Consider the following 25,575-nt stretch of genomic DNA (forward strand, 5'->3'; position numbering starts at 1 on the left):
GTGAATCACACAGAATTAACAGATTTTCTTAAAATGTTTGACATATAGATAACTAAGCATAAAATCTTCAAACCTAAGATCAATGGAAAAAGCAAAACATGCAATGAATCACTAATCCCCAAATCATCCGCCAAGAGTAAGAGGACATTAAGCTTTTACAAGTGTTGCTTCTCGAAAACCCAGCCCTTGCCCAGTGGCTGAGCCGGTGCTGATACAATTCTAAGCCTTGGGCCTCAAAGGTGTGGCCTCTCTGTAACCTGACCAGGGACCTGCTGAACGGCTCAGACTGGCTTTTTCTGTTGGGGGGGGGGGGGAGCCCAGGTTCTGGGCTGCTCCACACATCCTGGTCATCTTAGTATTCCAGGTCCTAAACTGCGAGCCACATTTGGATTAGGCTGAGTTTGACCTTCATTCTGGGTGGGTGGGGTGAGGCTGTGACGACCTGCAGAACGCACAGCAGTTAGGTATGTGGTGATGGAACTAGGGACACAGGGCCTAGTTCCCATTCTGCCCAACTGCGCATGAGCTTAGAAGTCGTCATTTTGTAAGGGGGTGGGGGTGGGGTAGGATTGCTTCTGATGCTGTTGCAAGTGACACAAACAAACGTATATTCTTGAAAAACAAATGTTGGTTCTGGGGAACCTGTGACCTGCCAGCTCTCCCACCCAGTGCTCTTTTAGAACCAGGAGTTTCTCTACTCTGTCTATGACGTACTGCATAACACAGTAAGTTTGAAGCCAACATTACCAGCCAACTAGAATGCAGATTATATTCATTCCCTGCAGCAGCCAGAACAAAACACCAGAAGCTAAGTCGGGATGGCTTATTTCACAACTTAGGGATTGGAATGAAGGTGTTGGGAGGGGTGTTGGTCCTGAGGATAGTGAGGAAGAATCTATTCCATGCCTCTCCCCAGCCTCTGTTTGCTGACAGGATCTGGTGTTCCTTAATTCAGAGAAACAACGCTTTGTTCTCTGGCTGAATATCCTTCCATTGCTCCAAACGGATGTTTTTGTCTAGATTGCTCCTTTGGGAAGAGGCCAGTAGTCATACTGGATTAGGAGCCTGCTCCGACGTCATCCAGACTAATTACATCCATCTATGACATTATTTCTAAATAAAACGGCTTTCTGAGATCGTGGGAATTAAGGCTTTGCTGTAAGGAATGGAGGTGGCCGTGGTGGACGTACACTCCTTCCCATTACCCTGATCTGTATTAAATAGATGTATGGTATTTTCACTGATTTCTTATCAGTTTACAGTTGCTTCTTTGCGGTCTAAGAAGAATTCCATCCCTCTGCATAACACTTAGAGAGAGAGCATTTGTGTAATTAGAACGCCTGAGGATCCTCCCACCATCCCCTCCCTCCCATTCTCTGTCCTTCCTCCTCCTCCTTTGTTCTCTCCCCCCCCCCCGCCCCCCCCGCCCCCCCCCACACCCCCATCTCCCTCTTCCTTTCTTGTTTTGTTTCTTATTCTTTTGAAAAACTCAGCTTGCTGATTGTGGGAAGTGTCCATGTTTTGTCTTCCATTCTGAAACTGTTCTTTGAATTGATGATCATAAGGTATGTTAATTGTGGAAGACATTTAAAAATTAATTACTGAGGGAACCCTGTGGCGGTGGTTGCTCAAACCTTTAATTCCAGCCCGGCAGAGGTAGGAAGATCTTTGTGAGTTCAAGGCCAGCCTGGTCTATGGAGCTAGTTCCAGGTTCCAGAACAGCTAGGGCTACACAGAGAAACCATGTCTTCAAAAACTAAAAACAAGACCAAAAAGAATCATTGAAGGATGACTGAAAATATCTAAGAACTTGGAGTTGTCAGTATATAAAAGCAAACTTTTACTCTATGTGAATTGTTTTGGGAAAAACCTATGGAGAAAGGACAGAAGCAAAAAAAAAAAAAAAAAAAAAAAAAAAAACCAAAAAAACAAACAAACAAAAAACCCCAACAAACAAAACAAAACAAAAAAACAAACCTGCCATTTCAATCACCAACTTTAATAAAAGGGGTAGGGAAAGGGATTTTTAGGGATTTTAAAAAATCCTAAGGGTGGGTTCCCGATTGCGCGTAGCCAACGCAGTCTTATAGTTTAAAAAGACAATAGCGCTGCTCTTCGAGCTTACTTTCATCAACACGTTAAAAAACTGAAGATCACTTCCGCAGTGTTTGTGAACTCTACGTTTCATTAATTTTCATATCACGATATCCCCCAACTTTTCATTTTAGGCTGCCCCTAAAACAGAACACTGAAATAGCAAAATGTTTTCCTAGGCGAAACAGCCTGCTGTTTCTCATTTAAATGCTACGTATCACGTCGGTGCTGGTTGTTTGTGGGTTTGTGGTGCGGATATGATATAACTTGTAGTAGTCATTTCTGTCCTTACAACCACGTTGGCAAAAGCCATTAGCAAGATACTAGCTTCATCTTTATGGTTCTTTTAGTATTGGATTGTTTAACAATAAGTAACTTGGTTTCATAAGCAGGTATCGCGGAGACCTGGAAAACCGAAAACTAAACCGCCCAACGTGGGGCTCGAACCCACGACCCTGGGATTAAGAGTCCCATGCTCTACCGACTGAGCTAGCCGGGCAGCTGGTATGTCACCTTTCCTAGGTCCCCTCAAAGGAATGACATTATTTTAATTTGTTTCAAGTGGTGTACCATATATTAAATTACCTTTTCCGAGCTTCTTTTTCTCTGTTTTTCCGTTTCTTTTCTATCTTTTTTTTTTTTTTTTGTAAAATTGCTTGCGAAATGAATTGTATTTTGTTTCTGCCTCCATGCGAGCAAACTTCTGCTGTTCAATACAAATGTCTAAAAGGCCCTCTAGCGGCCAGAGTCTCCGGTTCCCTTAGGTAAAGCAGAGTAAGGAAGCTGGCCCGCTACCTGCTTGGGGGCCTGTCACCCAGAAGTTTCTGGCGCGAGCACCAACGCAGCTCGGGACCGAAGTCCGGAGAGTCTTGAGCGCCTCGGCAGATACCAAAGGGTGACAAGATGGCTCAGTGGAAGGGAACTTAACTTCCCAACCCCAGCTAACAGATTTCTTGCGTTCCATCCCTGGATCCCCATCGAGACACGAGGGAACTGACTGTTGTGTGCACACACACACTTGCTATGTAAAATACCTTTGAAAAAGAAGCTAACTGAATTTACAAGACTCAGGAAGCTTAGAAAGATAAAAGATTCAGAAGACCCTTCCTTCCCCAAGGAGCTCCAACTATGCTTTCCTGAAGACCAGAGTAGGGTGGGCTCTTCCCTGTCTTAGCTGCCTTTGGGTCACACACACTTGCAAACAATCCCAATAAACTCACCAAGCTGAGCTTGGGTACAATGAGTCTGTTGGCTGGTGCCCTATCAAAGCAGACGTTTGTTCGTGTATCGGAGGGAAAGTTACACAACACCGTCTAAATAAAGAATTTTGACCGGCAGGAACTGTTGGGTGCTGCCTGTCACCCTAATCTAGAAATAGAACATCAGTGAGATAATTGTCACCATCAGTGACACCATAACGTATGGATACCTATGTATTTATTGAGAACAATGGTGCTATTTAATCTCACCAGAAATATTTTGTTTGGATCCACCTGCCTTTTAACTACAGGATATGAAAGGGTATGGGGTAGAAAAATAATATCATGAAGAAGCAACATTGTTGCTTTCTGGCTTATTTTTGTTTTTGAAACAGAAACTCACTATGAGCCAGACTTACCTTGAATTCAGAGACCTTTTATCTCTGCCTTCTGAGTGCGGGGTTTGAAGGCATAGCCCATCATATCTGGCCTCGGTTTTGTTTTGATTGGTAATCAACCCTAGACTCATCGTCATGTTAGACAAGCTATGTAGGCCGAGCTACAATATCGCATCCCTTTTCATGATTTCTGCTAGGTTAAAAGAGCCAGAGGATCATAATTTTCATATGTAGTAACCGACCTGGACATAATGGAGATTAGCTGGAGAATTGTAATAGTCTGATTGTAAGAGACAAGATAAGGACATGCCGAAATGGAAAAGTGTAGATGTATGAGTTACTGAGAGCAGACTGCTGAATAAAATGCCATCTTGCATTTAAGTAAAAACACTAGCCAGGCATGGTCCATGGCTTTAATCAGGAGGAGGCAGTGGCAGGCTGGTCTCTGAGTTGGAGGCCAGCCTGGTCTACAAAGTGAGTTCCAGGACAGCCAAGGCTACACAGAGAAACCCTGTCTTGAAAAAACAAACAAACAAACAAACAAACAAAACAAAAAAACCCAAAAACAAAACAAAACAAAACAAAAAAAACCAATAAGGTTTGAAAAAATTATGGTTACAAGAGGTTCAAGGTTTCAAGTACATAGGGCTTAAGGGTAACCTAGGAATGCATGAAAAACAGTCTAAAATTAAAAGGGTGAAAGGGATATCGTGGCATCGTGTTTATAAAACAGTCTGTTTTTATTCTAAAAAACAAGATCTGGCTTTTTGTTTTGTTTTTTCGGTTTTTTTGTTTATTTGTTTGTTTTTTCGAGACAGGGTTTCTCTGTGTAACCTTTGTCCTGGAACTCACTTTGTAGACCAGGCTGGCCTTGAACTCAGAAATCCACCTGCCTCTGCCTCCCAAGTGCTGGGATTAAAGGTGTGCACCACCATGCCCTACTTTAGTCTTATTGTTAATGATGGATCTTAAACACTTTAACCTCCTGTGTAGCCTACTACGTACCAGAAGTAGTGGGGAAGAAAGGATACAGGGATAGGGTAGGGGTTGGGGGTAGTGGACTTGTTTAAAATGGTTCTTTGGAGCAACTCCTATCTGTGCTGTTTGGAAATTGGCAGTCAGTTCACAGGTTAGCAGGCAGTGGCAGCTTGATCCACTCACAAACACTTCATGGATAGACCAGCAGTCCAATTCGTTAGAATAGGGATAGCAATAGTGGTGACATGAACTAGCAGAGACAGCCAGGCCTCAGCCTTATCACGAATCAGCAAGAGGGACCAACAGGAACACCAGGCAACATTTTCAGCTGTGCCTCTCTCAGGGGAGCAAAGATCATTGAAAACCCAAGACTCTCAAGCACTACCCTGCTAGCTGTACCAGCAAGCTAAGCTCTCCCTCTGTCACTCTGTGGAGTCCCGTTTATACCCTCCAAGCCTCATGTGACCTCCACGTTCCTTACCTCAGCTCGAGTATCCCATTAGCCAGAGTCAGAGGAAGCAGCAAGAAACTGCAGCACACCACCAGCAGTTTTTTTTTTTTTTTGGTGCATTTCTCTTTATGGTGTCCCACAAATGCAGCACAACTACACAATGCAAGGCAGACCGATTGCATGCATGTCGTTAGTGAAGAATCCTTCATGTGTCCTTTCACATGCTTGCTTTAGCAGAACAACCTCTCTCCTGTGTCTGCTTCAGCGAAACGTTCCTTCACAGGTTTGCCCAGCAAAACACCATCCAACTGACTTTGCAAAGAACCCTTAAGTTTCCACTTCAACCTCTTCTCCTCCTGTCTCCACCTTCTTGAGTGCAGGTAATCTAAACATGTGCCATCATGCCTGGTTTTATGTAGGGCTGGACATTCAACCTAGGGCTCTTTGAATGCAAGAGGCAACTGGTCTACCAGCTGAGCCATGCACTTAGGCTTTCAGTAAATTGATTTCAATTGAGGGACTTGTACTATCTTCTGGTGTCACCCTGGTGATTGCTGAGAGGAAACCTGTGACGCTCCATGGTGTAGGACTCCTCCTCCTCCTCCTCCCCCTCCCCCCTTCTCCTCCCCCTCCTCCTTCTCCTTCCCCTCCTCCTTTTGGCACATACCAGTCACAACTATACTAGATGCCTTAGTGATCTGTGTGGATCTTAGTAGCCAGCTTGAACTTCCTAACAAGACCCTCCAGGGATGCCTTATGATGAAGCCCAAGGTCCAAACTCCCTAATAGAGCTTACCACATCCAGTTCACTCTAGCTTCAGCCTTTCTGACCTCTTCCATACTTCCAGCCCCCATCCATCCTAGATGTTCCAGCAAAAGCAGGTACTTTCAAGTCTCTGGAAAACCAAAGCACTTCTGTGTTCCTTTGGATGTGCCTCTCATTCTGTCCTTCCTCAGTGTCACTCTGAACCCCCTGGTTGGGAGGCACGTCCTCCAGGAAGGCTTTGCTATCTACCCTGATGTGGTAAGGCGGGGTTCCAGGTGCTTAGAACACTGGGTTTCTCCATGTGCTCGGAGCTCAGGCAGATGAGGCTCTTGTTTTTCACCCTGTGGTGGTGACCATTGAACGAGAGGCTTCACGTCTAGTCCTCTCCTCCAGTGACCCATCCCTATGTATCCATCACTGATTGTGCTCTCTTCTGACTCTACTATGATGTCGAGAGAAAGTACCCCAAGATACTGACCTAAAACCACCCGGGGTTCAGATTCACATCAGCCACTCTTTCTAAACTAACTATTTTACGTGTCTGGGTGTGTTGGGACTGTACCACGTGTATGACTGGTACCTGAGGAGGTCAGAAGATGAAGCCTGATCCTCTGGAACTGGAGTTACAGATGGTTGTGATCCATCATGCAGACGCTGGCAAGCAAACCTGGGTCACCTGAAGAGCAGCAAGTGCTCTAAGCAGCTAAGCCACCTTCAAAATGATTCTGCCTCTTTTTCCTTTGTTAGCATACAAAGTATTTGCATCATGACGGCATCTTCATACATATGTGCTATCCCGTATATTCTGTTCTCAGCCCCTCCCCTCCCCCACTGTCCTTCCCTGTGCCTGCTCACGTCCCCTCCCCCTGCCCCCAGTTTTCCCAGGCTTCTTTTGAATTGCATGTATTCAATTCCCTTAAAAAGTTTTAATTTTAATTTTATTAATTTTATTTAATTTTAGATATTTTGAGACAGACTTTCTCTGTGTAGCCCTGGCTGTCTTGGAATTCACTCTGTAGACCAGGCTAGCCTAGAACTAAGAGAATCTGCCTGTCTCTGCCTCCCAAGTGCTGAGATTAAAGACATGGGCCACCATGCTGGACTTCCTTTATCTTTCCTATTTTCTTTCTTTTAAAAATTCTTTCTTTCTTTTTCTTTTAAACATTTATTTACTTTTATGTATGTGAGTACACTGTTGCTGTCTTCAGACACACCAGAAGAGGACATCACATTCCATTACAGATGGTTGTGAGCCACCATGTGGTTGCTGGGAATGGAACTCAGGACCTCTGGAAGAGCAGACCGTGCTCTTAAACACTGAGCCCTTTCTTTCTTTCTTTCTTTCTTTCTTTCTTTCTTTCTTTCTTTCTTTCTTTCTTTCTTTCTTTCTTTCTTTCTTTCTTCCTTCCTTTCTTTCTCTCTCTCTTTCTTTCTCTCTTTCTTTCTTTCTTTTTGGTTCTGTTTCTTTGTTTTTCTTTTTTCTTTTTCTTTTCTTTTCTTTTTTCTCCTTTTCTCTTTCTTTCTTTCTTTCTTTCTTTCTTTCTTTCTTTCTTTCTTTTTTTGGTTCTGTTTCTTTGTTTTTCTTTTTTCTTTTTCTTTTCTTTTCTTTTTTCTCCTTTTCTCTTTCTTTCTTTCTTTCTTTCTTTCTTTCTTTCTTTCTTTTTTTGGTTCTGTTTCTTTGTTTTTCTTTTTTCTTTTTCTTTTCTTTTCTTTTTTCTCCTTTTCTCTTTCTTTCTTTCTTTCTTTCTTTCTTTCTTTCTTTCTTTCTTTCTTTCTTTCTTTTTTGTTGTTGTTGTTTTTCAAGACAGGGTTTCTCTCTATAGCCCTGGCTGTCTTGGAACTCACTCTGTAGACCAGGCTGGCCTCGAACTCAGAGAACTCACAGATCCGCCTGCCTCTGCCTCCCAAGCGCTGGGGTAAAAGGTGCATGCCACCACTGCTTAGCAGAACCTTCTCTGCTTTCCACCCCTTTCAGATCTCTCCCTCTCCTTTCATGATTCCCTTTCCAGTTTCCTGCACACCCACATATGTAAACACACAGAGAACTGCACAGATTAAAGGGGCTAATTTTGTGATATGCTTTTATTTTTGAAACAGGATCTCACTCTGTTTCTCTCACTGGGTTCAAGCTCTTGAACTTGAATAATCCTTTACCTGTAATGGAACTACAGGCATGTTCCATCATAACTGATTGCATTTACATCTGTATCTGCATATCTATCTATCTATCTATCTATCTATCTATCTATCTATCTATCTATCTATATGTATTTGTTTGGTTTTCAAGACAAGGTTTTCTGAGTAGTCCTATCTGTCCTGGAACTTACACTGTAGATCAGGTTGTTCTCCAACTCACAGAGATCCACATGCCTCTGCCTCCCAAGTGCTGGGATTGCAGGCATGCACCATGACCACCCTGCTTATTTTATTTATCTCTAAAGTTATGTGGTGGTTTGAACAAGAATAGATTCCACAGACTCATATGTTCCAATCCTTGGCCCTGGCTGGTAGAACTGTTTAAGAAGAATTGGGAGGTGTGGCCTTGTTGGAGGAGGTGTGCCACTGGAGGTGAGCTTTAGGGCTTTAAGAGCCAAGTGATCTGCCCAGGGTTCTCTCTGCTCCCTGCTTGCAGTTCACATGAGATGTAAGATCTCAGTTGTTCCTGCAACCTTGCCTCTGCTCCACCATTATGGACTCTAACTCTCTGGAATCATAAGCACATTTACACCCTTTCTTAGTCATGGTGTTTTATCATAGCTAGAATAATGTAATTAATGTAGGCTATTTTACTGTATTTTAACTTATTTACATATATTGTGTATGGGGAATGATTGTACCATGTGAGTGCCAGAAGACAACTTCTGGGAGTCGTTTCTCTCTTTCCTCCATGTGGATCCTGAAGATCAAACTCAGGTCACCAGACTTGGCAGCAAACAACTGTACCTGCTTGCTCTATCCTGCCAGCTCTAAACCTGTTATTTTTATTTTTACAAAAGATTTGCTTTTTTCTTTATGTCTATGTGTGTGAGTGCTTCTGTGAGTTTATGTGAACCACATGCCTGCAGGTACCTGAGGATGCCAGAAGAGGATGCTAAATCCCCTGGAACTGGAGTTACAGCAGTTGTGAATCACCTAATGTAGATGCTGGGAACTGAACTGGGGTCCTCTGTTAAGAGCAGTGAAGTCTTAACCATGAAGTCATTTCTCTAGCCCCATATTTATTATTTCAAAGGAAGAAGAGCCAGGCAGTGGTGGTGCACACCTTTAATCCCAGCACTCCTGAGTCAGAGGCAGGAGGATCTTTGTAAGTTTGAGGCCAGCCTGGTCTACAGAGCAAGTTCCAGGACAGCTAGTGCGAAACAAGAGAAACCCTGCCTGGAAACAACAACAACAACAACAAAGCCACGACTGCATTATAGAAATTTAGATGTACCTTAAATATTTAAGTTACAAGATAAATGTTAGCTTTTTCATCTCCTCAGGAAGATCAATGATAAGATACACAACTTCCTTTGGATAAAAGGTCAAATTTCTCAATCATACGTGTTTAAAATGCCCTTCGGGGATGTGAGGACATGAGCCATGGTGGGTAGGCATGCTAGCAGCCTCCATAGAACTCCTGGGCTTTGGTCTCTGTGCTATCCTTAGTGGTCCCTATAGGGCTGGGCATGTCTCTTTCCCACTCTGAGTCTATGATTCTTCTTCTCACCTAGAAGATTGTTGTACAAAGATACTTCAGATCCCTACCTCCCTGGTCTACCCTAAATAAACTGGCAGATAGAGTGTTGGGCTGCCCCCACCCCCCCATCTCACCACTCAGGCCCAGAATGGCATTCCTTCAAGTTGAAAGGACAGACAGGAAATTGTGAGCTCTGTGGCTCACAATGCTGCCATTGTGCCCAGCAGAATCTCTTTGTCTTTCAGATCAATATCCACCCCTCACCCTGCCCTCCAGCCTTCTAGGAGTGGGCAGCAGGTTTGAGAATGCTGTGGAAGCCAGCCAAGAGCATCGAGCAACACTTTCATAACCGTCCTCTTTGGAGTGTCTCTATTCTGTGAAGGCATTTCAAGTGCCATGAGGGCCTCTGCCTAGATGATTCAAAGGCTGGTCCAGTAACTCGAAGTGAGCAAATGGCTGAGCTAGGCTTCCTAACCCTCCAGTTCAAACCAGTCCTGGGCGCGTTCAAACCCTCCAGTTACCTGCAGTCCAGTCTCCTGTATCTGCCTTCATTTTCCACATCTCAGACACCTCATTAATCTAAGCACTGTGTTTGTGTTAGCAAGCAGTCTTGTTACAGTGCTGGGAGGAAGGCGGTGTTATCACTGGAAGAGTGAGGGGAGGCTGGGGCAAACTAGTTAAGCAAACTGCTCAAGGTCACAGTGCTTGGGAATGGCGGAGCCCATACTTGGATAAGGCACTCCACCATCCATCTCTACACTCTGGCCATATGTGCAGTTCAATTACAAGTTTTTGAATGGAACCTTTCATTTTGGAAGCATTATGAAGTATTTCTTGTTTGGGTAAAAGGGACATAAGTACAATTCTAAGAACTCTGGTGTCCAGGTCTGCCTATGACTAGAGTAAGCAGCCGGATGGGCAAGAGAAGAGACCAGAGGTACCTCTAAAATTGGCTTCTTTATGTCTGATCTGAAGGACAGCCACTGCTGGGCTCATTGCTTTATTTAGAAAGGAGCTAGTATCTGGATCTCAAATTAGACTGAGGAGATAGTCTATTGGGAGAGCATTTGCTTGGCAAGCTTAAGGTCCTGGGTTCAACCCTGGTAATTCTGCAAATAAATGCGTAATTTTAAATCTCCCTTCTGTTTTGTTTGTTTTCCCCCTGAAACTTGTTTCTAGGCTTTAAAAGCCAGGGATGAAAAAGAAGGCATGGGGCTGGAGAGATGGCTCAGAGGTTACTCCTCTTCCGAATGGTCCTCAGTTCAAATCCCATCAATCATATGGTGGCTCACAACCATCCGTAAAGAGATCTGACGCCCTCTTCTGGTATATCTCAAGACAGCTACAGTGTACTCAGATATAATCCCAGTACTCAGGAGGCAGAAGCAGGCGGATTTCTGAGTTCGAGGCCAGCCTGGCCTACAAAGTGAGTTCCAGGACAGCCAGGGCTAAACAGAGAAACCCTGTCTCAAAAAACCAAAATAAATAAATACATACATCTTTAAAAAAAAAAAAAGAAGGAATGATCCACAGTACCTCTCCACAGCCCTTGTGTGTGTGTGGATGTGTGTGCGTGTGCATTGTTTTCGATGTAATCAGATGTTTCAGGTTCCTGCCACCATGACTTCCCACGATGCAAATACACATAGCTCACTTGTATACCTAACACAGTGTCAGGTTCAGAAAATCAGACACAAAAAACTAAAACAAAGTAGTCTGAAAAATCATCTATTTCAGCCGGGAGTGGTGGCACACGCCTTTAATCCCAGCACTTGGGAGGCAGAGGCAGGCGGATTTCTGAGTTCGAGGCCAGCCTGATCTACAAAGTGAGTTCCAGGACAGCCAGAGCTATACTGAGAAACCCTGTCTCGAAAAACCAAAAAACCAAAAATCATCGATTTGGACTTAGATAAGGAGTGAGGAAGCTCAGAGTATCAAATCCTCAATTCACATTACACGGTTCCTGATGCCTAGGCCAGTGGCTTCTCCATCAGTCCAACTTCTTTGCACACATCCCACTTCCATCTGCCTGTGCCAGCCCGTGGAGTAATGTAACTGTGGGTACCAAAGGCTTGAGCTCCAGCTCTGGGCTCATTTTTTCACCTCCACCCGCCTGTGCTGCCCCCTACCGCAATACTCTGGCAACTGCAGGTACCGAAAACAAAAACAAAAACAAAAACAAAAAACAAACAAACAAACAAAAAAAGCGTCCTTCGGAGTTCCAGCGGGATTCTCACCATCTTCCTGGCTACTGACAAATCTGTGTCTTCACTGACCCCTTGCCTGACTCCCCAACCTTTAGAAGAAAGGACAAACTAGACCCAGACTTTTCAGGCTCCTTTATTTACTGAGCACTCACTGTGTGCCGGAAAATCTCCAGTCATCTCATCGTCAATTTCCAGTACTATTCAATGGGTCAGATTTTAGTACTTCCCAAGTTTCACACCGGGAAACCAAGACTCCAGGGTATGTGGAGATTTGCTCATGGCCACATAAAGAGCTAGGGACAGAGCTGACTAGGCTGCCATAAACTCCACAACAACCAAAAGGCATGCCAAGCATATTGCTAAACAGACTCTCCAAACATGCATCACGTGAGGGTCTGGTACTTATCAAAAGAGATGTTTGTCGAGATCAAAGTCAAACAGCCTCAACAGAGCTTTGAAAACCGTGTCTTTGGTGTAAAGAGAGCAAGGCTGCAGGGGGGTGGGTGGGGGGGAGTTGCTCACAGTGTTGGAGTGTCCATAGTAGGGTAGTGGAAGTGTCCACAGCAGGGTGGTGGCTAGCTGCCCAGTTCCCTGCCAGGCCAGGCCGCACCATTGATCCCAGTGGGTTCATCTGACACATCTGGGCCTCAGATACTTTGTAAAAAATATATTTTTTTTTCCTGAAACTTGGCTGGAGGCTTTAGAGCTAGAGAGGAGAAAGAAGCCGTGACCCACAGCGGTACGCTCACACCGCCATGGTTTGCCTGGGCCTCTCTCAGTTTTAGTACTGAGGGTTTGAGATGCTGAGAAACCTCTCAGGGCCAGGAATATACTTGAAGGCTGGTCACCCTGCACCAGAGGCTAGGAGGCTGCCATCCTCCTGGGACCCTGCTAGACTGATAGAGGCAGATTGTGATATCAACTGCCTGTGTGGCCTAGTTGACATCTCTAAAACAAGGCTGTTGGCTCAGGAGCTCACACATTCCATGGTTTATGAGTCTATGTCTTGGTGACCCAATTAACAGCATTTTTGGTCCCTTGCCTATATTGCTGCCTCCCAGGGGAAGTGCTAAAAATTCATTTGGGACAACTAGATCCTTGCAGAAGTGACCTCATAAACACACACACACACACACACACACACACACACACACACACACACACACACACTGTTATTTTTATTTTATAAAGCGTGTCACTTTGGAGGTCCTTGTCAGTCACAGCAGAAGGACCCACTCCCCTGCGCCCACCCAAGAGAAACTGAGAGCTGGTTGATAGGTTGATAGGTTGATAGGTTGGATAGGCCTGTTTACTGGACGTTTTAATCAGGAGAGTGGAGCAGAATGTGGAAAGGTCGGGACATGGCCACACGCAGTTCCATTTCCTTAAGGAACCAACCTCTTGATCCTGCTTCAGGCCAGAGGCTATTGGGAGAGGATGCAACCAAGTCAGATTGTGGAAGCCCTCACTTCGAGAACCTTCTGCTCAATGGGTGAAGGAAGGGACCCTGCTCATGAGAGACAGAACCACCCAGCACCTTAGGGGAAAACAACTCGCAGGGACCAGAGTTTGGGAGTCCGGATGAATGACAGCTAGACAGCGTGGGATGGAAACATCTTTTTCTTTCCTTTTCTTTCCTTTCGTCTTCTTTTCTCTTCTTTTTTCTTTTTTTGATTTTGATTTATTTATTTTATGTATATGAGAATGCTGTAGCAGACACACCAGAAGAGGGCATCAGATTCCATTACAGATGATTGTGAGCCACCATGTGGTTGCTGGGAATTGTACTCAAAACCTCTGGAAGAGCAGTCAGTGTTCTAAACTGCTGAGCCACCTCTCCAGCCACTGGAAATGTTCCCCTTCCCCGACTCCCTCCTGGGGAAGGCCTCTGAGTGTTTCATTTGCTGATTTATTTTTCAGACAGGATTTCACATGTCTTAGGCTGGCCTTGAGGTTGCTACGAGGCAAGGAAGGGCTCACAGCATTCACCACCATGCCTGCTTATGCACTGCTCGGGATCAAAGCCAGGGCTTCAAGCATGCTAGGCAAGTACTCTAGCAACGGAACTACATGCTCAGCCTCACCCAGGCAGCAAAACATGCTTGGGTCTTCTTCCTCTTCTTCTTGTTCTTCCTCTTCTTCTCCTTCTCCTTCTTTTTCTTCTTCTCCTTCTCCTTCTCCTCCTCCTCCTCCTCTTTCTTCTTCTTCTTCTTCTTCTTCTTCTTCTTCTTCTTCTTCTTCTTCTTCTTCTTCTTCTTCTTCTTCTTCTTCTTCTCCTTCTCCTTCTTCTCCTTCTTCTCCTTCTTCTCCTTCTTCTTCCTCTACTTCCTCTTCTTCTTCTTCCTCCTTTTCTTCTTCTTTGGTTTTTTGAGACAGGGTTTCTCTATGTAGCCCTGGCTGTCCTGGAACTCACTCTGTAGACCCGGCTGGCCTTGAACTCAGAAATCCGCCTGCCTCTGCCTCCCAAGTACTGGGATTAAAGGCATGTACCACCACTGCCCGGCACCAATGTTCTTAAAAGTTTAAATTCTCCATGTGTGTTTGATGCGCATGTCACAGTGTGGGCATGGGAAAGGGAATGGGAAGACAACATTCAGGAGTCCTCTTCCTCCACAGTGGATCTATCTGGGTCAGCAGGCCAGTGAAGTATTAGCTTTTACTCTCTGAGCCATCTTGTCAGTTTTAAACCTGTTATTCTTGACATGACCACTGCCCTGACATTCTATTTAATAAGCTCTTGTTTTCTGATTCAGAGTGCGTGCGGCTCCCAGATAAGTCAAGGGTTCACTTGGGAGGGTAGCCATGATCTTAGGTCTTAGGGCAGGTCCTAACTCAGAGGGGGTACTTTAGGAAGATAAGGGAGGATGTTGGGTTGGGACCTCTTCTTCCTGTAGCAAGTGACTCTCAAACAAGAAAAAAAATCGGGTGTGGAGATAGATGTAAGCCATTTCACTTTTCTTTTTTTTTTCTTTTTTTAAAAAAAGATTTATTTATTTATTATATGTGAGTACACTGTAGCTGTCTTCAGACACTCCGGAAGAGGGAGTTAGATTTTGTTACGGATGGTTGTGAGCAACCATATGGTTGCTGGGATTTGAACTCAGGACCTTTAGAAGAGCAGTCAGTGCTCTTAACCACTGAGCCATCTCTCCAGCCCCCACCATTTCACTTTTCTAGTTAAAAAAAAAGTTCTCTCTCTCCCTCCCCCCCCCCCCCTCTCTCTCTCTCTCTCTCTCTCTCTCTCTCTTGGTATTTTCGAGACAGGGTTTCTCTGTATAGCCCTGGCTGTCCTGGAACTCACTCTGTAGACCAGGCTGGCCTCGAACTCAGAAATCCGCCTGCCTCTGCCTCCCATGTGCTGGGATTAAAGAAGTTTTCTCTTTTACATGTCCAAGTACTATAAGAGACTAAGATTCATTTATCTTGGATATTGAAAAAAATATTATCATTCATTCCTTTCCATTGAGATTGAAAGAAATGTTATCATTCATATAAAATGCCCAGGAACTCTTATTGCACCTAGTAGAAGCTACGAAATGGGCTGGACGCTGGGCTCCTCTGAACTGACATTTGAGTAGATCCAAGCTCCTGCATGGATTCCCAGTTGGGTACACCCACCTGAGAAAATGGATTTTTTTTTTTTTTCGAGACAGGGTTTTTCTGTATCGTCCTGGCTGTCCTGGAACTCACTCCGTAGACCAGGCTGGCCTTGAACTAAGAAATCCGTCTGCCTCTGCTTCCGAAGTGCCAGGATTAAAGGCGTGCGCCACCACTGGTCACTGCCCAGTTGAAAAAATGGATTTTCCCTCTGCATTCAAGAATGAGGTCTTGTCCATTAGAAGCATCAAGCATGCGATTCATCAGCAGGCCTTTGTAAAGAGGTATAAATTATAAATAGATTCTGGTCTTGCCCACGGAATGGTCTGAAGTGACGTGTGTGGAGACGGCACGATAATGGAGGTTCTGTGTTAGTATGAAAAACCAGGCTTTTCTACCACAGAAAGGACTGGAGTCAGCTGCCCTCAGATTTACCTGTAGGTACATTTGGGGAGCAGAGATGACACCTACTGCTGAGGCATACATTAGGCAGGAAGGTACAAATGCTAGGCTCCACATGTCCCATGTCTGCCCCAAGGTCTCCGGGTTAAAAGGGATTGATGAGATTAATCACTCTATACCTTCTCAACCTTCCTTCATGCTGTGACTCTTTAATCCAGTGCCTCATGTTGTAGTGACCCCCCCCCACCATGAAATTACTTTCATTACTACTTCATAACTGTAGGTTTGCTATTGTTATGAATTGTAATGTAAACATCTGTGCTTTCTAATGGTCTCAGGTGACCCCTGTAAAAGGGTTCTTTGACCCACAAAGGGGTGGGGAGACCCATAGGTTGAGAACAGCTGCTGGATGCGATACTTCAATCTTGAACAATGTATGTGACCAGCGGGTCTCTGATAGAATCCGCACCAAGACAGGAAGCTCACTTCCTCATGAGCCCCAGGTACTGGGAAGTGGGAAGGAGCTCGCAGAGTGTCATAGCTAGGGCTTGAAATCTGTTTCTCATGGCTTCCTATCACCTGTTCTAGTTCCTGCCACCTATGGTTTTGTAAGCCACTGACGTCCCACCTAGCCTGGGGGACAAGGTGACCAGTTCTCCTCATCACCTTATACTCCAAAGTCCAAGGCATCAGGCCCTTCGGCTGCCTTCACAGCTTCCGTTTCTGTAACATATCGTGTGCGGGGTTAACACACGGCTGATTCAGAGCTGTTTGGGATCAGCCATGCCTTGGGGATCTGGGAAAGATACAGAGCAAGCAGTCTTTAAAGATAACATGATCAAGATATATTGTACAAAGCAAGCAAACAAAAACATTAAAGAAGCCGGGTGTGGTGGCACACGCCTTTAATCCCAGCACTCGGGAGGCAGAGGCAGGAGGATTTCTGAGTTCGAGGCCAGCCTGGTCTACAGAGTGAGTTCCAGAACAGCCAGGGCTACACAGAGAACCCTGTCTCAAAAAAAAAAAAAAAAAAAAAAGAAAAGAAAAAAAAAAAAGAAAAAGAAAACTTTAAAGAAAAAAAAGATAGAAACTCAGAAGTCTTCAGTCCGTCAAAGGGCTTTTTGAGCCCATGGTTCCCCGACTCTAGGTTCTTAAACATGGCTCAGACCTCCTCCTTGCAGCCCCCCTGTGAGATTAAAGGAAAGCAGGAAAGTAGGAAGCAGGGCTGTAAAGGGAGATGAGCAGAACTGCAGAGTTTCCAGAGGCTGCACCAGGAAATAGTGCTAGCCAGCCAGCCAGTCAGCCAGCCAGCCAGTCAGCCAGCCAGCCACGGCAGGCCCTCCTGGTTCTCTGGTTCTCACCACTCTTTAGGACAGGACAGAAGGGATTCACCCTGCATCACACAGAAGACTAGTGGTAAGAGTCCACTGTAAGTTATTGCCACCAACTAGCCATTTGACTTTCTCCAAGAGATCCCAGAATACTGGTCCCATGTCATCCTGACCCCAGAGAGCCCGATCTGCCCAGTGGGCTGATTGGCAAGCACCTGGTACATTGGGAAGCACCTGGTAGGTCTTATTGCACTTCTGGCTTAGGCCTAATGCAAGAACACCCATGCTGGGGCCCAGTTGTCAGAGTCAACTTGTAGGTCTGTGGGGAGATTGCCGGACCCTCACACAAATCTCTCCGGCCCTGGCAGAAGTCAGTCACAGCAGACAGTAAAGCAGTGGCTTGAGAGAGCTCTCGGAGAGCACCAGGCAGATGGAGACTAGAAAGAGGTAGGCCTGGGCTAGCAAGTAGATTCAGTCCTAGGGATTGACATTTATTTGGTGAACACCCTCTCTTCCCACTACCCCAAACTTGGTTAAGCAGCCAATGGGCCAGCGCGGGAGTGATTAGGAGCCCATCAGGGCAGGCCTCTTGACTGCCAGCAAGAAGAGCAACAGCAGCCATGAGGAGCTTCCAGGCAGGGCCAGAGGCCGCAGGAAGGTGATTGTCATCTTTTGTGGGCGATAGGGCATTAATGCTTTTGGACTGCCATTAGGGGATCGCAACAAATAGAAAGGCCCATTTCCCACGATAGCCAGAGTGGCAAACAGCAGTGGGTAACGGTGGCCAGAAGGCAGTGGTTCAGTGCCCCAGCCACCGTGCAACAGCAAACCATGTTCACCAAGCTGAGGAAGAACCTTCACACACATGTTGAGTTCCGTGGGCAAAACCGTGACGTGACTCCTTTATAGGGCCAGCTGAAGACTAGAGCGGGGATGTCTGCAATGGCTGCCAGGTTGAGAAGGAAGTAACGGAGCAGCAAGTGACACCGCAGCTGCTGAGACTGCACCAGCACTTGGCCCACCAGTGCTCAGGGGCTGCTAGGCTCTAGAGATCATCCCCCGAACTACTAGTGCCTGCTAATGCTTCTAGGCCGTTGGCGATGCAGCGACTCTAGGCAAGGGGAGAACCAACAACAGGAAGTACCCCACCTCATCCAGTCAGCAACAGCGAAGCATGCTCCCTTGGCACCATTGGCGGGTTTCTATAGATGCCAACTGGTAGGCAGTAACAAACTGAAGAGAGACTACAGCACTTCCACACCCCACACCCCCACCCTTCCCAAATATTTCAGGAGTTGGGATGGTCCTCCCAGCCAGCAATTGCTTGGCTGCACACATAATCCCAATCTAAGTGTATCCAGGTCTTTTTCTGTCAGCTGCTTCTTCACCCATTATCGAGTTGGGAACTGGGATCCTTCTGCTAGTGAACGTGAGACCCCAAAGACCAGGGAGAGCAAACATTTGCAGTTCTCCCAAGTGTGCACAGATCGGTGTCTTTCCAGGCAGCTGATGGGGGAGTTCTGTCTCTGTAGGCAGCGCTCCCTTCCACCTCCACTGCAGGTCTGAGAATAACAAAGATGGAAGACGGCTTCTCCAGTTCAGACTCAAGGGGCTGACACGACCCCTCTGCCTTCTCAATTTTGCTTCCTTGGTTCTCACCTCTATCTCTGTTTCCTGGTAGAGACATTTCTCTTCCTTGTCCTTACCGATGGCTCCTCTCACCCACACTTCCCTTTAATCCACGTCTCCAAATATCTGTGACCAGGAGCAGCGAGAGAAGGAGACATTTGATAGCTTACATGAGCTTCTTCTAACTTCCACACCCTGGCTGTGCCTGGCTTCATTCACAGTGGCCGCCCCTGCTGCCCCTCAGAGAGCAGAGAAAACCTTTTCCTACCAAGATCTTTGTGCAGTAGAAATCTCTACTTGGAGGACCTTTTCTCCAGTTCACCTGAGGACTGATCCCCCCTCCCCCTGGATCTCTGATCATATGCCTCCCTTGTCTATCTATATTGCCAAACCATGAGAGTGATGTAGTTTCCATCTGGGCTCCCATAGTAGAGATAGTTGATAGCCACAACCCTCATGTCTAGCTGTAGTTGTTTGGCTTGGTTTTGCTCTTCAGTATGTGCTCCGCATATGCAAAATCCATCAGGTTCTGGTGTGTAGCAGGGCATCTTTTGTCACTACTAAATCATTTCCCTCTTCATTTCATCTTTTCTTTTCTTTTTCTTTTTCTTTTTGGAGTGCTTGGGAACTGAACCTAGGGCCTCACACATACTAGGCAAGCACTCTTTCATTGAGCTCCATTTCCAGCCCTTATCTCTTGGTTTTAGTCATGCTGCTCATCACAGAATTTGTGCATGTATGTGGCATATTTATTTCTTCAGTCTCCACTAACAAGTCAGACCCATGAAAGCAGGGCCTGTGCCCATCAGATGTCCGGTGAAGACATAGAGATGAAGGTCTACATGCTATTCTGTGCATAGCATTCGACAACATTGTGATGGAGCCAACCCCAGTTAGTTTCAGCTGTCAGCTTATGCAATCTAGAGTCATCTGGGGAAAAGGATCATCAGTTAAAAAACAGCCCCCCTCAAATTGGCCTGTGGATATGTCTGCCTTGTCTGTGAGGCATTTTCTTAATTGCTAATGGATGCAGACGGTTCTCCACCTCTGGGGTACCAGTCCTAGGCAGATGGATAAGGACTGTACCAGAAAGGTAAGGAAGTGAGGAAAGTGAGCCAGTAAGCATGTCCTGTGGTTTCTGCTTCCATCTCCTGCCTTACTTCTTGCTTTTGCTTCCTTCAGTGATGAGCTATAACCTGTAAGCCAAATAGACACTCTCTCCCTGAAGTTGCTTTTGGCTATGGTATTTCTTATAGCATCAGAAGCAAACTGGACTGAAATTGGCACGAGGGAATGGATGTCATAAACATGTAGGTTGTTTGGGGGTTGAGCTGTGGAAGTATTTGGAATTTTAGTATAGAAAAGCCATTGGCTGCTCAGAATTGTAAAGGTTGTTCTGTGGAATCCCAGAAAACAATGTTGAGAGAAATTAGGATGATGGAAGCCGGTTTGTGAAGTTTCAGAGAGAAGTTTGAAACTTCCTCAAAGAATCTATCAGGGCCATTTATGTGATGTTTTAGCTCAAGAATCTGTGTAAGTGAAACTTTGCTTCACTGGAACAACAAATGCTGGTTAGTTGAGGCTAGGAAATATTTCCCCAGGTCAACAAACAGAAGCTATGTTCTACTGTGTGTGCTGGCAGGGGTGGGGAGTAAGAATGAATGTAAAATGACCGCAGAACTTGGCAAATAATGTATGAGAGCAATATATGGTACCAGTCTTTAAGGCTGAAAGGGTCATGGAAAGTGGCTGAGGCTTGTTACTCTAACAGGGTCAGAGTCTCCTTGAAGAGTTCTGAAGGTGCAGCTTCAGGTATAGTAGAGACGACAGGACCATGAAATAACCACCAAGGACAGTGGTAGGTGTGGAATAGAGCCCTCTTGAACCTTGAGACAAGATGTGTGCTGTCGATAGCAGAGCTGGACAGGTCGGGTTGCCTAAGCCCTTTGGAGTCTAGAAGATCATGAATGAGTCCCATAGTCAGACACTGATCTAGTTACACCACTGGATTCTGGTTTCGCGTTTCTCTGATTGTAACCTTGCCCTGGCATTCCCCGCTTGGAATAAGAAAGTATATAGTTAGTTGGTGTTTTGTTTGTTTGCTTTTAAAACGGGAGCCCACAGTTAAGAGATTTTTGAGTGATTTTTTTAAAAAAAGATTTATTTTATTATTTTAAATTACATGTAGGTATGCATGCCTACACATGAGAGCAAGTGCCCTTGAAGATCAGAGGAGAGCTGGGACTCCACTAGAGCTGGAGTTACAGATGGTGGGTGGTCAGCTACTTGGCATGGATGCTGGGAACTGAATGTGGGTCCTCTGGAACAGCAGCAATAACTCTTTTTTTATTATTAGATATTTTCTTCATTTACATTTCAAATGCTATCCCAAAAGTCCCCTATACCCTCTCCCCGCCCTGCTCCCCAACCCACCCACTCCGGCTTCCTGGCCCTGGCATTCCCCTGTACTGGGGCATATAATCTTTGCAAGTCCAAGGTCCTCTCCTCCCAATGATGGCTGACTAAGCCATCTTCAGCAGCAATAACTCTTAACCACTGAGGTATCTCTCCTGCCCTGAGACTTTAGGCTTTTACACCATTGGAAGTTAAAGACTGTGGAACTGTTAAAGTTGTACTGCACTACATCTTGTGAGATTAACATGGAATTTTGTGAATAAACAAGAAAGGAAAGATTATAGCTTAAAGTGGTGTGTGTGTGTGTGTGTGTGTGTGTGTGTGTATTAAAGTTGACAAGACCTAGAATGTCATAGTTAGCTTCAGCTGCTAACTAGACCCAGCCCAGAGTCACCTCAATGGAACCTCAGGAACCCAACCCAGGGAACCTCAACGGAAGTATTGCTCCCATCAGATTGGCTTGTGGCCACCCATGTCTGTGAAGCATTTTCTTGAATGGTAGTTGATGTAGGGGGCGGCCTAGTCTCTCACTAGTCAGGTGGGCCTGACCTGTATAAGAGAAGTAGCTGAGGAAGCCATGGGAGACGAACCAGTAAGCAGCATTCCTTCCTTCATAGTTTCTGTTCCAGACTCCTGCCTTGAATTTCCTCGATGACAGATTGCAATCTTTAAGCCAAACAAATAAGCAAATACATCCTTTCCTCCCTGAAGTTCCTTTTGGTCATGGTGCTTATTACAGAAACAGAGAAGCAAAGTAGGACAGAGACCAAGCTGGGCTGCTTGCCTTCTTAGTTTTAGGCCTTGACAAGATTACAGAGAGCTCAGAGCGTCAGCACTGGGACAGGGGCCAGCTCAGAGAGGTTGGGGCTGGGCTGGGAAGATTGTCCTGCACTGCTTGAGGGTGAATCCTGGCCACAAAGACAGAGGCCCTGGGAGGGACCCAGGCGGCTAGAGCCAGAAGGGCACTGGGACACACAAGGACAGATGAACCCAGGGAGTGTCATGGACATAGCTGTTGGAACCAAGGGAGGGGAGAGCACTGAAACTGAGGTGCTGAGGTGCTTTACAGAAGGCTGCCCTTCCCCTCAAGCAAAGCGTCCACGAGTGCCAGGCTGCTCTGAGGCTACTATCTTTTCCAACTTTCAAGGCCACAGAGTGAGCAGAGAATGTGGTCCCCATGGACACCAGGGGGAAACTGAGCATGTAGCCCAGTGCAAAACATTTCCCTAGTATGCAATAAAGGCTTTGGAAGACAGAGACAGAGAGAAAGAGAGAGAGAGAGAGAGAGAGAGAGAGAGAGAGAGAGAGAGAGAGAGAGAGGGAGAGGGAGAGGGAGAGGGAGAGGGAGAGGGAGAGGGAGAGGGAGAGGGAGAGAGGGAGAGGGAGAGGGACGGGGACAGGGAGAGGGAGAGGGACAGGGACAGGGAGAGGGAGAGGGAGAGGGAGAGGGAGAGGGAGAGGGAGAGGGAGAGGGAGAGGGAGAGGGAGAGGGAGAGGGAGAGGGAGAGAGAGAACACAAAATGACTCCAAATCTCACAGGTGTTCTAGATTTCCTATAGAGCCCAGATATGATGACCACTCTCCCAAAGCTGTACAAGGAGGTTTATCTAAGAGGTGGTGGCTATTGGTGGTAAAGGGTTATTCAGGATTCAGGCTTTATGTTTTATTTTTATTATTTGTGTGTGTGCGTTGAGGGTGGAGGGCCATGAGGAAAATGGTCTACTGAGCTATATCCCCAAGTCAATTATTTTGCTTTACATCTTTGCTTTTATTGTTACACACCACAGAACAGTTCCACAAATAGTTCTGTGCACTTCATGCAGCCAGTGCTGGCTTTCCCCCCTTGGGGATAATCTCTCCACTGTGGGACTACAGATGACTGTGTCAAAGAGCAGTACGTTCTTTTGGGTTCATTCTGCATATCCCTCGCCTCCTCACAACTCTTCATTCTGTATCCCAGTCTGGGCCAGTCCTTAGCTTGGCTGCAATTGAATGATTACAGACGTTATCAAGACAGCATTTCACAGAGGCCAGGGAGAACGCAGGATGTGGAAGGCCAAGGCCATGATGGGCCAAAGCCGTGATGGAGAGGCTGGACTGGCTCAGAGTCTCTCTTCAGATTGTGTTTTATCTTCCTGCAGAGCATTATTTTTGTGTGTACACATGTGGCACACGTGTGTTTTCTGGGCTAGGGCAGAGCCTGCTGCTTTTCAGCTGTTACATCTTAGAGATTCAGCTTTCTCTTTTCCTGTTTAACTTTCATTCCATAAAATAATACGGGGCTGGAGAGATGGCTCAGTGGTTAGGAGCACTGACTGCTCTTCCGAAGGTCTTGAGTTCAAATCCCAGCAACCACATGGTGGCTCACAACCATCTGTAATGAGATCTCATGCCCTCTTCTGGAGTGTCTGAAGACAGCTACAGTATCAGCTACAGTATACTTACATATAATAAATGAATAAATCTTTGCCAGGCGTGGTGGCACACGCCTTTAATCCCAGCACTCAGGAGGCAGAGGCAGGTGGATTTCTGAGTTCGAAGCCAGCCTGGTCTACAAAGTGTGTTCCAGGACAGCCAGGACTGCACAGAGAAACCCTGTCTCAAAAAAAAAAAAAAAAAAAAAAAAAAAAAAAAAAAAAAAAATGAAGGGGCTGGAGAAATGGCTCAGTGGTTAAGAGCACTGACTGCTCTTCCAAAGGTCCTGAGTTCAAATCCCAGCAACCACATGGTGGCTCACAAACATCCCTAATGAGATCTGACTCCCTCTTCTGGAGTGTCTGAAGACAGCTGCAGTGTACTCACATGTATTAAATAAATAAATTGTTAAAAAAAATAATACATGGTCATGGTTTAAAAGAGCCACATTCAAGTCTGACCTGTTTTTCCTTTTAAAAATATGTTTGCGTTCTTAAAATACATACATATACATTATATACCCATACATATGTAACACACACACACACACACACACACACACACACGTAAAATTAAAAAGAGGGGATAGCTCAGTGGGTAATACCACTTTTGCAGAGGACTTGGGCTTGGTTTCCAGAACCCACCTGATGGCTCATAGCTACAAATCCAAGGGATCCAACGCCCTCTTCTGGTGCCTATGGGCACCAGGCCGCCAGACACTCATATACATTAAGTAAAATAAAAATTTATTTAAATAATATACAATGGTATGTGCATGCTTATCCATGGGTACATGTTCATGTGTGTGGGTGTGCATGGAGACCAGAGGCTGGCTAGCTGTAAGGCTCTTCCTATCTCCTACCCTACCCCATGCTGGAATCGTAGGCGTATGCTAGCTACCATGACTGGTTTGTGTTTGTGTTGGAAATCTGAACCCCATGCTTGCATAGCAAACACTTTACAGGTTAGGTCAGCTCTCCAGTCCATTCTTAAAACAAAACAAAACAAAACAAAACAAAACAAAACAAAACCAACAACTGTGTATGTGTATGTACATGTGTGTATGTCGTGTGTGTACGTGTTTGTGTGCACATGTACAGGATCTTGTGCATATGAGTGTATGAGTGTAGAGGCCAGAGGATATCCTTAAGCATCACTCTTAGGAATGCAATCCACTTCCTTTGAGAAGTGGTTTTTCATTATCCTGGAACTGGCTAGGCAGACAGCCCTTAGGATTCAGCTTTCTCTTTTCCTGTTTAACTTTCATTCCATAAAATAATACGGGGCTGGAGAGATGGCTCAGTGGTTAGGAGCACTGACTGCTCTTCCGAAGGTCTTGAGTTCAAATCCCAGCAACCACATGGTGGCTCACAACCATCTGTAATGAGATCTCATGCCCTCTTCTGGAGTGTCTGAAGACAGCTACAGTATCAGCTACAGTATACTTACATATAATAAATGAATAAATCTTTGCCAGGCGTGGTGGCACACGCCTTTAATCCCAGCACTCAGGAGGCAGAGGCAGGTGGATTTCTGAGTTCGAAGCCAGCCTGGTCTACAAAGTGTGTTCCAGGACAGCCAGGACTGCACAGAGAAACCCTGTCTCAAAAAAAAAAAAAAAAAATGAAGGGGCTGGAGAAATGGCTCAGTGGTTAAGAGCACTGACTGCTCTTCCAAAGGTCCTGAGTTCAAATCCCAGCAACCACATGGTGGCTCACAAACATCCCTAATGAGATCTGACTCCCTCTTCTGGAGTGTCTGAAGACAGCTGCAGTGTACTCACATGTATTAAATAAATAAATTGTTAAAAAAAATAATACATGGTCATGGTTTAAAAGAGCCACATTCAAGTCTGACCTGTTTTTCCTTTTAAAAATATGTTTGCGTTCTTAAAATACATACATATACATTATATACCCATACATATGTAACACACACACACACACACACACACACACACGTAAAATTAAAAAGAGGGGATAGCTCAGTGGGTAATACCACTTTTGCAGAGGAC

General features: G+C 45.5%; 1 non-coding gene across 1 annotated transcript; it reads right to left on the reverse strand.

The window, feature by feature from the left end:
- Nucleotides 1-2,520: 2,520 nt before the first annotated feature.
- n-TKctt18 lies at nucleotides 2,521-2,593 on the reverse strand. Its single transcript has one exon. It is a non-coding gene; the product is annotated as a tRNA-Lys (tRNA).
- Nucleotides 2,594-25,575: the final 22,982 nt, after the last annotated feature.

The sequence above is a fragment of the Mus musculus genome, chromosome 9 (assembly GCF_000001635.26).
Source record: "Mus musculus strain C57BL/6J chromosome 9, GRCm38.p6 C57BL/6J".
Lineage (NCBI taxonomy): Eukaryota > Metazoa > Chordata > Mammalia > Rodentia > Muridae > Mus > Mus musculus.